General features: G+C 39.5%; 1 protein-coding gene and 1 pseudogene across 3 annotated transcripts in view; one reads left to right on the top strand and one right to left on the bottom strand.

The window, feature by feature from the left end:
- The window catches only part of UBR3 (ubiquitin protein ligase E3 component n-recognin 3), a 268,897-nt gene that overhangs the window by 240,857 nt on the left and 14,258 nt on the right, over positions 1 to 13,782 (top strand). The window lies entirely within an intron of this gene.
- On the bottom strand, positions 9,057 to 9,628 carry LOC103217283 (mitochondrial pyruvate carrier 2 pseudogene; annotated as a pseudogene).

Consider the following 13,782-nt stretch of genomic DNA (forward strand, 5'->3'; position numbering starts at 1 on the left):
CCGCCTCCCGGGTTTACGCCATTCTCCTGCCTCAGCCTCCCGAGTAGCTGGGACTACAGGCGCCCGCCATCTCACCCGGCTAGTTTTTTTTTGTATTTTTTTAGTAGAGACGGGGTTTCACCGTGTTAGCCAGGATGGTCTCGATCTCCTGACCTCGTGATCCGCCCGTCTCGGCCTCCCAAAGTGCTGGGATTACAGGCTTGAGCCATAATTATGATCATATAATCTGATAATAATATGTCCCATTTTAAGTCTTTATTTCTCTGTTGTCTTAGTGCACATCCAGTACTATTTTCAGCCATGGAAGTGATAGGTAGTGCCCCACCCCCACCAAAATGCTTCTATGTTTCCCATGCTTTTTTTTTTTTTTTTTTGCTTTTATTATAAATAGAATCATTTAAGAGTTATGTTTTCTATGTGTTGCTAAAATGTAGAAACTTAACTGGAATTTTTTAACATTAATCTTAGAAACTTAGCTGTCCAGCTAAATTCAGTTATTCTTTCTAATAGTCTGGAGACTGTCAAGCTTAGCAATATATTTTTTTTGCGGGGGGGAACATTTTTTATTATTATACTTTAAGTTCTAGGGTACATGTGGACAACGTGCAGGTTTGTTACATATGTATACATGTGCCGTGTTGGTGTGCTGCACCCATTAACTCGTCATTTACATCAGGTATATCTCCTAATGCTATCCCTCCCCTCCGCCCCTCCCCCCAATAGGACCCGGTGTATGATGTTCCCCTTCCTGTGTCCAAGTGATCTCATTGTTCAATTCCCACCTATGAGTGAGAACATGCAGCATTTGGTTTTCTGTTCTTGTGATATTTTGCTGAGAATGATGGTTTCCAGCTGCATCCATGTCCCTACAAAGGACACGAACTCATCCTTTTTTATGGCTGCATGGTATTCCATGGTGTATATGTGCTACACTTTCTTAATCCAGTCTGTCACTGATAGACATTTGGGTTGATTCCAAGTCTTTGCTATTATGAATAGTGCTGCAATAAACATACGTGTGCATGTGTCTTTATAGCAGCATGACTTATAATCCTTTGGGTATATCCCCTGTAATGGGATGGCTGGGTCAAATGGTACTTCTAGTTCTAGATCGTTGAGGAATAGCCACACTGTTTTCCACAATGGTTGAACTAGTTTACAGTCCCACCAACAGTGTAAAAGTGTTCCTGTTTCTCCACATCCTCTCCAGCACCTGTGGTTTCCTGATTTTTTAATGATTGCCATTCTAACTGGTGTGAGATGGTATCTCATTGTGGTTTTGATTTGCATTTCTCTGATGGTGAGTGATGATGAGCGTTTTTTCATGTGTCTGTTGGCTGTATGAATGTCTTCTTTTGAGAACTGTCTGTTCATATCCTTTGTCCACTTTTTGATGGGGTTGTTTTTTCTTGTAAATTTGATTGAGTTCTTTATAGGTTCTGGATATTAGCCCTTTGTCAGATGAGTAGATTGCAAAAATTTTCTCCCATTCTGTAGGTTGCCTGTTCACTCTGATGGTAGTTTCTTTTGCTGTGCAGAAGCTCTTTAGTTTAATTAGATCCCATTTGTCAATTTTGGCTTTTGTTGCCATTGCTTTTGGTGTTTTAGACATAAAGTCCTTGCCCATGCCTATGTCCTGAATGGTATTACCTAGGTTTTGTTCTAGGGTTTTTATGGTTTTAGGTCTAACATTTAAGTCTCTAATCCATCTTGAATTAATTTTCATATAAGGAGTAAGGAAAGGATCCAGTTTCAGCTTTCTACTTAGGGCTAACCAATTTTCCCAGCACCATTTATTAAATAGGGAATCCTTTCTCCATTTCTTGCTTTTGTCAGGTTTGTCAAAAATCAGATGGCTATAGATGTGTGGTATTATTTCTGAGGGCACTGTTCTGTTCCATTGGTCTATATCTCTGTTTTGGTACCAGTACCATGCTGTTTTGGTTACTGTAGCCTTGTAGTATAGTTTGAAGTCAGGTAGCGTGATGCTTCCAGCTTTGTTCTTTTGGCTTAGGATTGTCTTGGCAATGTGGGGTCTTTTTTGGTTCCATATGAACTTTAAAGCAGTTTTTTCCGATTCTGTGAAGAAAGTCATTGGTAGCTTAATGGGGATGGCATTGAATCTATAAATTACCTTGGGCAGTATGGCCATTTTCACAATATTGATTCTTCCTATCCATGAGCATGGTATGTTCTTCCATTTGTTTGTGTCCTCTTTTATTTCACTGAGCAGCGGTTTGTAGTTCTCCTTGAAGAGGTCCTTTACATCCCTTGTAAGTTGGATTCCTAGGTATTTTATTCTCTTTGAAGCAATTGTGAATGGAAGTTCATTCATGATTTGGCTCTCTGTTTGTCTGTTACTGGTGTATAAGAATGCTTGTGATTTTTGCACATTAATTTTGTATCCTGAGACTTTGCTGAAGTTGCTTATCAGCTTAAGGAGATTTTGGGCTGAGACGATGGGGTTTTCTAAATATACAATCATGTCATCTGCAAACAGGGACAATTTGACTTCTTCTTTTCCTATCTGAATACCCTTGATTTCTTTCTCTTGCCTGATTGCCCTAGCCAGAACTTCCAACACTGTGTTGAATAGGAGTGGTGAGAGAGGGCATCCCTGTCTTGTGCCAGTTTTCAAAGGGAATGCTTCCAGTTTTTGCCCATTCAGTATGATATTGGCTGTGGGTTTGTCATAAATAGCTCTTACTATTTTGAGATAAGTTCCATCAATACCGAATTTATTGAGAGTTTTTAGCATGAAGGGCTGTTGAATTTTGTCAAAGGCCTTTTCTGCATCTATTGAGATAATCATGTGGTTTGCGTCTTTGGTTCTGTTTATATGCTGGATTACGTTTATTGATTTGCGTATGTTGAACCAGCCTTGCACCCCAGGGATGAAGCCCACTTGATCATGGTGGATAAGCTTTTTGATGTGCTGCTGGATTCGGTTTTCCAGTACTTTATTGAGGATTTTTGCATCGATGTTCATCAGGGATATTGGTCTAAAATTCTCTTTTTTTGTTGTATCTCTGTCAGGCTTTGGTATCAGGATGATGTTGGCCTCATAAAATGAGTTAGGGAGGATTCCCTCTTTTTCTATTGATTGGAATAGTTTCAGAAGGAATAGTACCAACTCCTCCTTGTCCCTCTGGTAGAATTCGGCTGTGAATCCGTCTGGTCCTGGACTTTTTTTGGTTGGTAGGCTATTAATTATTGCCTCAATTTCAGAGCCTGCTCTTGGTCTATTCAGGGATTCAACTTCTTCCTGGTTTAGTCTTGGGAGAGTGTAAGTGTCCAGGAAATTATCCATTTCTTCTAGATTTTCTAGTTTATTTGCGTAGAGGTGTTTATAGTATTCTCTGATGGTAGTTTGTATTTCTGTGGGGTTGGTGGTGATATCCCCTTTTTCATTTTTTATTGTGTCTGTTTGATTCTTCTCTCTCTTCTTCTTTATTAATCTTGCTAGCGGTCTATCAGTTTTGTTGATATTTTCAAAAAACCAGCTCCTGGATTCATTGATTTTTTGGAAAGTTTTTGTGTCTCTGTCTCCTTCAGTTCTGCTCTGATCTTCGTTATTTCTTGCCTTCTGCTAGCTTTTGAATGTGTTTGCTCTTGCTTCTCTAGTTCTTTTAATTGTGATGTTAGTATGTCAATTTTAGATCTTTCCTGCTTTCTCTTGTGGGCATTTAGTGCTATAAATTTCCCTCTACACACTGCTTTAAATGTGTCCCAGAGATTCTGGTATGATGTATCTTTGTTCTCATTGGTTTCAAAGAACATCTTTATTGCTGCCTTCATTTCGTTGTGTACCCAGTAGTCATTCAGGAGCAGGTTGTTCAGTTTCCATGTAGTTGAGCGGTTTTTATTGAGTTTCTTAATCCTGAGTTCTAGTTTGATTGCACTGTGGTCTGAGAGACAGTTTGTTATAATTTCTGTTCTTTTACATTTGCTGAGGAGTGCTTTACTTCCAACTATGTGGTCGATTTTGGAATAAGTGCGATGTGGTGCTGAGAAGAATGTATATTCTGTTGATTTGGGGTGGAGAGTTCTGTAGATGTCTGTTAGGTCCACTTGGTGCAGAGTTGAGTTCAATTCCTGGATATCCTTGTTAACTTTCTGTCTCATGTTGACAGTGGGGTCTTAAAGTCTCCCATTATTATTGTATGGGAGTCTAAGTCTCTTTGTAAGTCTCTAAGGACTTGCTTTATGAATCTGAGTGCTCCTGTATTGGGTGCATATATATTGAGGATAGTTAGCTGTTCCTGATGAATTGATCCCTTTACCATTATGTAATGGCCTTCTTTGTTTTGTCTCTTTTGATCTTTGATGGTTTCAAGTCTGTTTTATCAGAGACTAGGATTGCAACCCCTGCTTTTGTTTTGTTTTTTTGTTTTCCATTTGATAGATCTTCCTCCATCCCTTTATTTTGAGCCTATGTGTATCTCTGCATGTGAGATGGGTCTCCTGAATATAGCAAACTGATGGGTCTTGACTCTATCCAATTTGCCAGTCTGTGTCTTTTAATTGGACCATTTAGTCCATTTACATTTAAGGTTAATATTGTTATGTGTGAACTTGATCCTGTCATTGTGATATTAGCTGGTTATGTTGCTCGCTAGTTGATGCAGTTTCTTCCTAACGTCGATGGACTTTACATTTTGACATGTTTTTGCAATGACTGGTACCGGTTGTTCCTTTCCATGTTTAGTGCTTCCTTCAGGATCTCTTGTAGGGCAGGCAGGTGGTGACAAAATCTCTAAGCATTTGCTTGTCTGTAAAGGATTTTATTTCTCCTTCACTTATGAAACTTAGTTTGCCTGGATATGAAATTCTGGGTTGAAAATTCTTTAAGAATGTTGAATATTGGCCCCCACTGTCTTCTGTCTTAGAGAGTTTCTGCCGAGAGATCTGCTGTTAGTCTGATGGGCTTCCCTTTGTGTGTAACCTGACCTTTCTCTCTGGCTGCCCTTAACATTTTTTCCTTCAACTTTGGTGAATCTGACAATTATGTGTCTTGGAGTTGCTCTTCTCGAGGAGTATCTTTGTGGTGGTCTCTGTATTTCCTGAATTTGAATGTTGGCCTGCTTTACTAGGTTGGGGAAGTTCTCCTGGATGATATCCTGCAGAGTGTTTTCCATCTTGGTTCCATTTTCCCCGTCACTTTCAGGCACACCAATCAGACATAGATTTGGTCTTTTCACATAATCCCATATTTCTTGGAGGCTTTGTTCATTTCTTTTTACTCTTTTTTCTCTACACTTCTCTTCTCGCTTCATTTCATTCATTTGATCTTCAGTCGCTGATACTGTTTCTTCCAGTTGATCAAGTTGGTTACTGAAGCTTGTGCATTTGTCACGTAGTTCTCGTGTCATGGTTTTCATCTCTATCAGTTCTTTTATGGTCTTCTCTGCATTGATTATTCTAGTTATCCATCCATTCTTTTTTCACGGTTTTTAGTTTCTTTGCGCTGGTTACGTAGTTCCTCCTTTAGCTCTGAGAAGTTTGATCGACTGAAGCCTTCTTCTCTCAACTTGTCAAAGTCGTTCTCCATCCAGCTTTGTTCCGTTGCTGGTGATGAGCTACGTTCCTTTGAAGGGGGAGATGTGCTCTGATTTTTTGAACTTCCAGCTTTTCTGCACTGCTTTTCCCCCATCTTTGTGGTTTTATCTGCCTTTGGTCTTTGATGATGGTGTGGGTATCCTTTTTGTTTGTTAGTTTTCCTTCTAACAGTCAGGACCCTCAGCTGCAGGTCTGTTGGAATTTGCTTGAGGTCCACTCCAGACCCTGTTTGCCTGGGTATCAGCAGCGGAGGCTGCAGAAGATAGAATATTGCTGAACACCGAGTGTTGCTGTCTGTCTTATTGTTACTCTGGCAGCTTCGTCTCAGAATGTACCCACCTGTGTGAGGTGTGAGGTGTCGGTCTGCACCTAGTGGGGGATGTCCCACAGTTAGGCTACTCAGGGGTCAGGGACCCACTTGAGCAGGCAGTCTGTCCATTCTCAGATATCAACCTCCGTGCTGGGAGAACCACTGCTCTTTTCAGAGCTGTCAGACAGGGACTTGACATCTGCAGAGGTTTCTGCTGCTTTTTGTTTAGCTATGCCCTGTCCCCACAGGTGGAGTCTACAGAGACAGGCAGGCTTCCTTGAGCTGTGGTGGGTTCCACTCAATTCGAGCTTCCCAGCAGGTTTATCTACTTAAGCCTCAGCAATGGCGGGTGCCCCTCCCACAGCCTCGCTGCAGCCTTGCAGTTAGATCTCAGATTGCTGTGCTAGCAATGAGGGAGGCTCTGTGGGCGTGGGACCCTCCGGGCCAGGTGTGGGATATAATGTGGTGTGCCGTTTGCTAAGACCCTTGGTAAAGCACAGTATTAGGGTGGGAGTTACCCGATTTTCCAGGTGTTGTGTGTCTCAGTTTCCCTTGGCTAGGAAAAGGAATTCCCTTCTCCCTTGCGCTTCCCAGGTGAGGCGATGCCTTGCCCTGCTTCAGCTCTTGCTGGTTGGGCTGCACCTGCTGACCAGCACTGACTGTCTGACACGTCCCAGTGAGATGAACCTGGTACCTTAGGTGAAAATGCAGAAATCACCTGTTGTCTGTGTTGCTCACGCTGGGAGCTGGAGGCTGGAGCTGTTCCTATTCAGCCATCTTGGGCGCCCCCAGCAATACCTTTTTTAATCAAACATTTTGTTAAGCATAGCAAATAATCAAGAATGGTAAGTAGATGTTCTAACACAGCAAGCTTGTGCTCCACAGTAATCTATTAGACTTCCTAATTTAGTGAAATATCTTAGTCTAGCACTATTTCTACTACCATGTTAGGACTGATGATAGTAACCTACATAGTTCCCTTATCTTTTCTCTCTTGTTAAATGAATCTGTCTCTTTTATTCTCTAACTCTGGAATTCTAAATAGAGCAGCTTCATGTAACTTCTAAGTTCCATAGCATTGTTTGTAAAGTAGTTTGTGTATGTGCATTTTTATTGGAAGAAAATAGTTACAAGATTCTCACAGGGCCTTATTATCTAGCCCCCCCCCCCCACCTCCATAAAACTTGAAGAACATTAATATATCTCCTTTATTTTTTTCTTCTTCTGTCAAAATAATTTTCCTATGAAAAATGATAGCTAACATGTAATATACATTGATTACATGCTAAGTACTGTTTAAGTGCTTTGCATTTTTATCCTTTTAAACTTCATTATAGGCCAGGCGCGGTGGCTCATGGCTGTAATCCCAGCACTTTGGCAGGCCGAGGCAGGCAGATCATGAGGTCAGGAGATCAAGACCATCCTGTCTAACACGGTGAAACCCCACCTCTACTAAAAATACAAAAATTAGCTGGGCATCTGTAATTCCCAGCTACTCGGGAGCCTGAGGCAGGAGAATGGCGGGAACCCGGGAGGCGGAGCTTGCAGTGAGCCGAGATCGCACCACTGCACTCCAGCCTGGGAGACAGAGCGAGACTCCGTCTCTAAAAATAATAAAATAATAATAATAATAAACTTCATTATAACTGAGAGGTAGCTGTTATCATTTTCTAGACAAGGAAGCAGGCACACAGAGATGAGGTAACTTACTTAAGATTCACACCTTGTAAGTAAAAGCAGGCAGAATTTGAAAACATTTAGTTTGAACCCTGACCCTACACTACTAACATCTGGACCCAGGCTACGCTGCTTTTTGCCACACAAAAGCATTTTTTGAGAAATATAGGTAATTTTCTAGTATTAAATCTGTAAAAACTACTATAATATTGCTTACTGTACTCGCTTTGATCTCAATCTATCAAAACTCCACTAGAGACATTTCTTATAATAATATGGTGATCTATTTATTGGTAGTTGGATATACATAATGGGATAGCAAAAAATTAAAACATCTTAAGCATTAATCAATGAGAAATTGGCTAAATTGTGGTTTATTCATACAATGGAATATTCTGTAGTAAAGAATAGAAAGTTTTCTATATTGTTACATGGAAAGAGCTCAGAGATGAATAACTAAAGGTAAGGCATAAATTCAGATGGGGAGAAATAGTGGTATTTATATTGCTTATATATGTGTAAGATATTCTGGAAAGATACATAAATTACGTGTAGTCGTAGAAGTTGGGGTAGTGAATGTAAGATTTGGAGAAGATGGTGAAGAGATTTTGGCTAATGATATATTTTTTTACCTCTTGATTTTTAAACAGCATAGATACATTATTGCAACAATTAAATTTACAGAAAATAAAAAATGTATTTTGGGGGGAATAAGTAATGTTTTCACATTTTTCAACATTCAAACAGTGCAAAAAGACTATGAAAAAATTTCCCTTTTACCCCTTTCCCTAGCCACTCAGTAGTTGCTATCAATCACTATCCGTTTCCTTTTTATTATTCCATAGACATTTTATGCCTATACAAATTCATGGGTGTGAAGGTATATATATTTTTTTCTTTTAGCTCCCTTTTTGCACACTGTTCTACACCTTGAATTTTTCTGCTATTAATATATCTTGGAGACCATTTCATATTCAGTACATGATGATCTTCCTCATTCTGTTTCACAGCTTCAGAACATTTCATTATATGATATATTGAGTGTATTTAATCAGTCCACTGTTAATAAACATTGGGATTATTTCTAATCCTTTGCCATTGATAAATGATACCACAGTGAATAATAGTACATATATGTTATTTTGCATTTTTTCAATTATATTTTTAGGATAAATTCTTAGGAGTGATTTGCTGTGTCAACAGTTGCATACATTTATAGTTTTAATGGTTATTGTAAAACTGCCCTTCATTGAGTTTTACCAATTTATGTGAATACCAGTAATGTGTAAGTTACCCTATTCTAAGTTACTTTGTGTTATAAAACTATTTGATCTTTGCTTTGAGCTCTTTTGTCTGGGTACAAAAGATCACTCAGTGTAGCAACTCAGTGTAGTTTTAATTTCTCCTGATGTTGAGCAGTTTCCATAGTTGAGCCATTTGTATTTTCTTTTTTTTTTTTTTGACTGTTATTAAAACTTTGCTTTATTTTTCTATTGAATCAAGCACTAGCTACCAGTTATAGTTAGTTTTATTGTGCCTTCCAAACGCACAGTTAGCTTTGCTTTATCAATAACCAAATAATAAACTAGGTCCCAATGGTTATGTCCACATCTAGACTGTTCAGGTGATCAGGAACTCTTTTTATTTGTGTGCTTTAGCTTTTAGTTCTTGGTTATATCTCCAAATACGAAAAAGCTGAGAGGCTCCTGCTGTCCCCACAAAGAAATTAACAGCAAACAGATTCCAATTTTTTGGAATAATTACAAGTGAGTATCTTGACCAAATAAACCCTGTAGCCATCAAAACAGCAGATTGAGCTGTGCTAAGTTTTTCTGCAGGTCTGGCCATATCAGCCAATCCAGCACACACCAACCCCCATTTCATAATTGGAGCCCAGAAAAAAATTGTTCTGGGACCTGCTGGATGGTTGTACAACGGCCTCAATTTCTCGGGCAGCATCAGCTCCACTTTATCGAGGAGCTGGTGGTAGGTGGCCCGCAGGCCTCGGGCACCGGAGGCCGACATCGTCTCCGATGGATCGTGAGCAGCCAGGTGGGAGCGTGGGTCGATTCTCGTCCCCAGCTGACAACGAAGTGGAGCTAGTCCCTTTTCCTTGCCACGACGCCTGGCGTCCGCCTCTCGCCTGGAGTCCGCCTCTCGCCTGGAGTCCGCCTCTCGCCTGGAGAGCCCTTCCCGTGGCTCTCCCTGCCCCGCTGTGAACCAAAAAGCTGAGGTCCTCGGCCCGCGCCCCGCGAAGGTTGAGAGGGCGGAGGCTGCCAACGGCCCGCCCCTGGCCCGCTCCTGGTCCGCAGCCGGCCCGGTGAAGGAGAGAGGGAGGAGCCTTGGCAACAGGTGCCAAAACAATCACCTCACCGAGTCCACCCAGCGCCCTACTGGCAGCGAGCTTGCGCAGGCTGAGCTGCCCGCCAGGATTGGCTCGCCCAGAGGCGTGGGCGGGGTCAAGCGGAAACTTCCTCTTTCTCTCCTCTCCCACCACCCCCCCCGCCCTCGAGGCCATGTTAGAGAAGGGAAAGTAAAGCTGCGCTGGTTCTTCTGCTCCTTAACTTTGATTAAGCAGACCTGTAGTTAAAATGGGCTTTTCGGGCCTCAGTGCCTAAAGATGATGCTGCACCATTCTCTTCTTTTGACTGGAGGCTCGTGAGCGAGAGACTACAGAATTGAGTCGCTTCTCTCTCTACCCTTCTTTTATCCCTAGCGACTTAAGAATCTGGTTAGAGTGGCCCGAATGCCTTCTTCCAGGGTGAGAGCAGCCGCGGCACACACCAGCCTCAGTCCCCAGGGTGATCGTCATCTTGCGAGAAAAAGCCCATTTGTATTTTCTTTACTATGACACGCTTGTTATATAATACGTCTTTTGAAAATATTTGATTTTTTAAAAAGCCATCACCTCATGAGTTTTTGTTTAGAATAATCTGTCACCTTTGTCCAAGTCAAAAACAGAGAAAATTTTATTTTATAAATGTTTCTTGCAGTAGGTTTTTTTCATCTTAGTGACCAACATTTGGACTTAAGGTCTGCTTCATAGGAGAGGCCAAGTAATACTGAAATATATCCTATGAGGTCTAGGGGAAAAAAATGTATTTATGTAGATCTTTGTTAATTTTTATTCATTGTTGGGTTTCCTATCATAAGCTGGAAAAATGTTGCTATTTTTCTACCATTGGCAGTTCCCATCTTCCCAAGTTATTTTGTGCATTACATGTAACAAATTCCCTCTCTCAATAGAGCAAGAAGGTACAAAAATTGTAAACATATATGCACAAAATAACAGTGCTCCAAATTACATAAATGACAGAATTGAAGGAAGAAACAGACAAATCTATAGTTATAGCTGGAGACTTCAATGTGCCTTCTTAGTAATCAATAACAAGTAGAGAGCAAATCAACTAGGATAAAAGAGACCTGAACAACACTATTGTGACATAACTACATCTATAACTTCTCCAGCAAACAGTAGAATATATATATAATATACAACTACACATGGAATATCGTTTATTAGAATAAACCATATGTCAAGTCGTAAAGTATCAATTTTCAAAGAAGTTATAGAGCATTTTTTGACCACACAGAATTAAATTAGAAATTAATAACAGAAAATCATCAAATCTGTGATAAGCATCATAATTCTAAGTAATTTGTGGATCAAAGCAGAAATCACAAGGAAATTAGAAAAGATCTTTTTTACTTTTTTTTGAGACAGCATTTCCCTCTGTTGCCCAGGCTCAAGTGCAGTGGTGTGATCTCAGCTGATTGCAACCTCTGCTGCCTGGGTTCAAGCAATTCTCCTCCCTCAGAGTCCTGAATAGCTGGGATTACAGGTGCCCAACACCATGCCTGGCTAATTTTTTATTTTTAGTAGAGAGGGGGTTTCACCACATTGGGCAGGCTGGTCTTGAACTCCTGACCTCAAGTGACCTGCCCACCTTGACCTCCCAAAGTGCTGGGATTACAGGCATGAGCCACCTCACCCAGCCTAGAAAATATTTTTAACTGAGTAAAAATGTAAACACAATATACTGAAATTGTGGGATCCAGCTAAAGCAGTTCTTAGAGGGATATTTGTCACTTCAAATACTTTTTTTAAAAAAAGAAGGGTCAGGTACAGTGGCTCACGCCTGTAATCCCAGCACTTTGGGAGGCCGAGGAGTTTGAGACCAGCCTGGCCAATGTGGTAAAACCCTGTCTCTACTAAAAATACAAACATTAGCTGGGCGTGGTGGTGCGCACCTGTAGTCCCAGCTACTCAGGAGGCTGAGGCAGGATAATCACTTGAACCTGGGAGGCGGAGGTTGCAGTGAACAGAGATTGCACCACTGCACTCCAGCCTGGGCGACAGAACGAGACTCTGTCTCAATAAATACATACATACATACATACATAAATACATAAAAATTAAAAAGAAATATCTAAATCATTATCTAAGTTTCTACCATATGAAGCTAGAAATAGAGCAAATTAGACCTAAAGCAAGTAAAAGAAAGGAAATAATAAAAATCAGAACAGAAATCAATGAAGTTGTAATGGCAAAACAGTAGAGAAAATGAATGAGTCCAAAATCTGGTTCTTTGCAAAAGTCTGTAAAATGGATAAACCTAGATGACAGGAGCTCAGCTGAACTGGAAGAGAGCTGATTGATAAGAATAAAAAAGGAGATGGCACAAATTACCAATATCAGGAATGAAAGAGAAGACATCCATATTGAGCCATAAGAGAATATATGGATAACATTTGCCAATAAATTTGACAACTTAGATAAAATGGATAAATTTCTTGAAAGATATAAATTACTAAAACTGACTCAAGAAGAAATAGAAAATCTGAATATATCTATAGCAAGAAAATTTAATTTAGTTATCAAACTTACATAATTGTTACTCATCCAGAAAAGAAACATCAAGAACTTAATACCAACAAAGATAACATTGTGGTAAACTCTATGAGACATTTAAGGAAGAAATTGTACCAATACTCTTGAACCTATCTCAGAAAATAAAGGAAGAAGGAACACTTCTGAACTCAATTTATGAGGCCAGTTTTATCCTGATAGTTGAACCAGGCATTATGAAAAAAACTACAAACCCATGTCTCCCATGAACATAGAAGCAAAAGCCTTCACAAAATATTAGCAATAGAAAGGATAATACACTATAACCAAATGGGTATTTTTCTTTTAGCTTTATTGAGGTACAAGAAATATTTGAGTTATAAATATTAAGGACAAGTAAAAATTATATATATTTATCATATACAATGTGTAATGTTTTGATATATGTATACATTGTATATGATGACCACAATCAGGCTAATTAACATATCCATCATCTCACATAGTTATGTTTTCTGATGAGAACATTTAAGATCTACTCTGTTAGCAAATTTCAAGTATACAATACAGTATTATTAAATATAGTCACCATGCTATACATTACCTCTCCAGAATTTATTCATCTTATAACAGAGTTTGTATCCTTTGACCAACATCTCCCCATTTCTCCCAGACCCTGGTAACCACCATTCTACTCTGCTTCTACTTTTTAAGATTCCAGTATGAGATCATGCAGTATTTGTCTCTCTGTAACTGGCTTATTTCATTTAACATAATGTCCTTCAGATTCATTAATGTTGTGACAAATGACAGCATTTCCTTCTTTTCTTAGGTTGAGTAATATTTCATGTGTATACAGTCATCCCTCGCTATCTGTAGGGGATTTGTTCCAGGAACCTCCCCGCAGATACTAAAAGCCTTAGATGTTCAAGTCCCTTACATAAAATAGTGTAGTATTTGCTTATAACATATGCATACCCTCCCATATATTTTAAATCATCTCTACCCTAGATTACTTATAATACCTAATATAATATAAATGCTTTACAAATCATTATATTGTATTATTTGTATTTTATTTTTTGAAATATTTTTGATGTATGGCTGGTTGTGGAACTCATGAATACAGAGGGCTATTTCTTTATTCACTCATCCATCAATGGACACTTAGGTTGATTAACATCTTTGCTATTGTAAGTAATGCTGCATTGAACATGAGCATGACCAAATGGGTTTATCCTGGAATGCACAGTTGGTTTGACAACAAAAGTCAATTAATTTACTTCACATATTAATTGGATAAATGGGAGAAAAACCATATGATCACTTCATTTGTCAAAGAAAACCATTTAGCAAAACCTAATGTCCTTTCATGGTAAAAACACTC

This window comes from Chlorocebus sabaeus, chromosome 10, assembly GCF_047675955.1.
Source record: "Chlorocebus sabaeus isolate Y175 chromosome 10, mChlSab1.0.hap1, whole genome shotgun sequence".
NCBI lineage: Eukaryota > Metazoa > Chordata > Mammalia > Primates > Cercopithecidae > Chlorocebus > Chlorocebus sabaeus.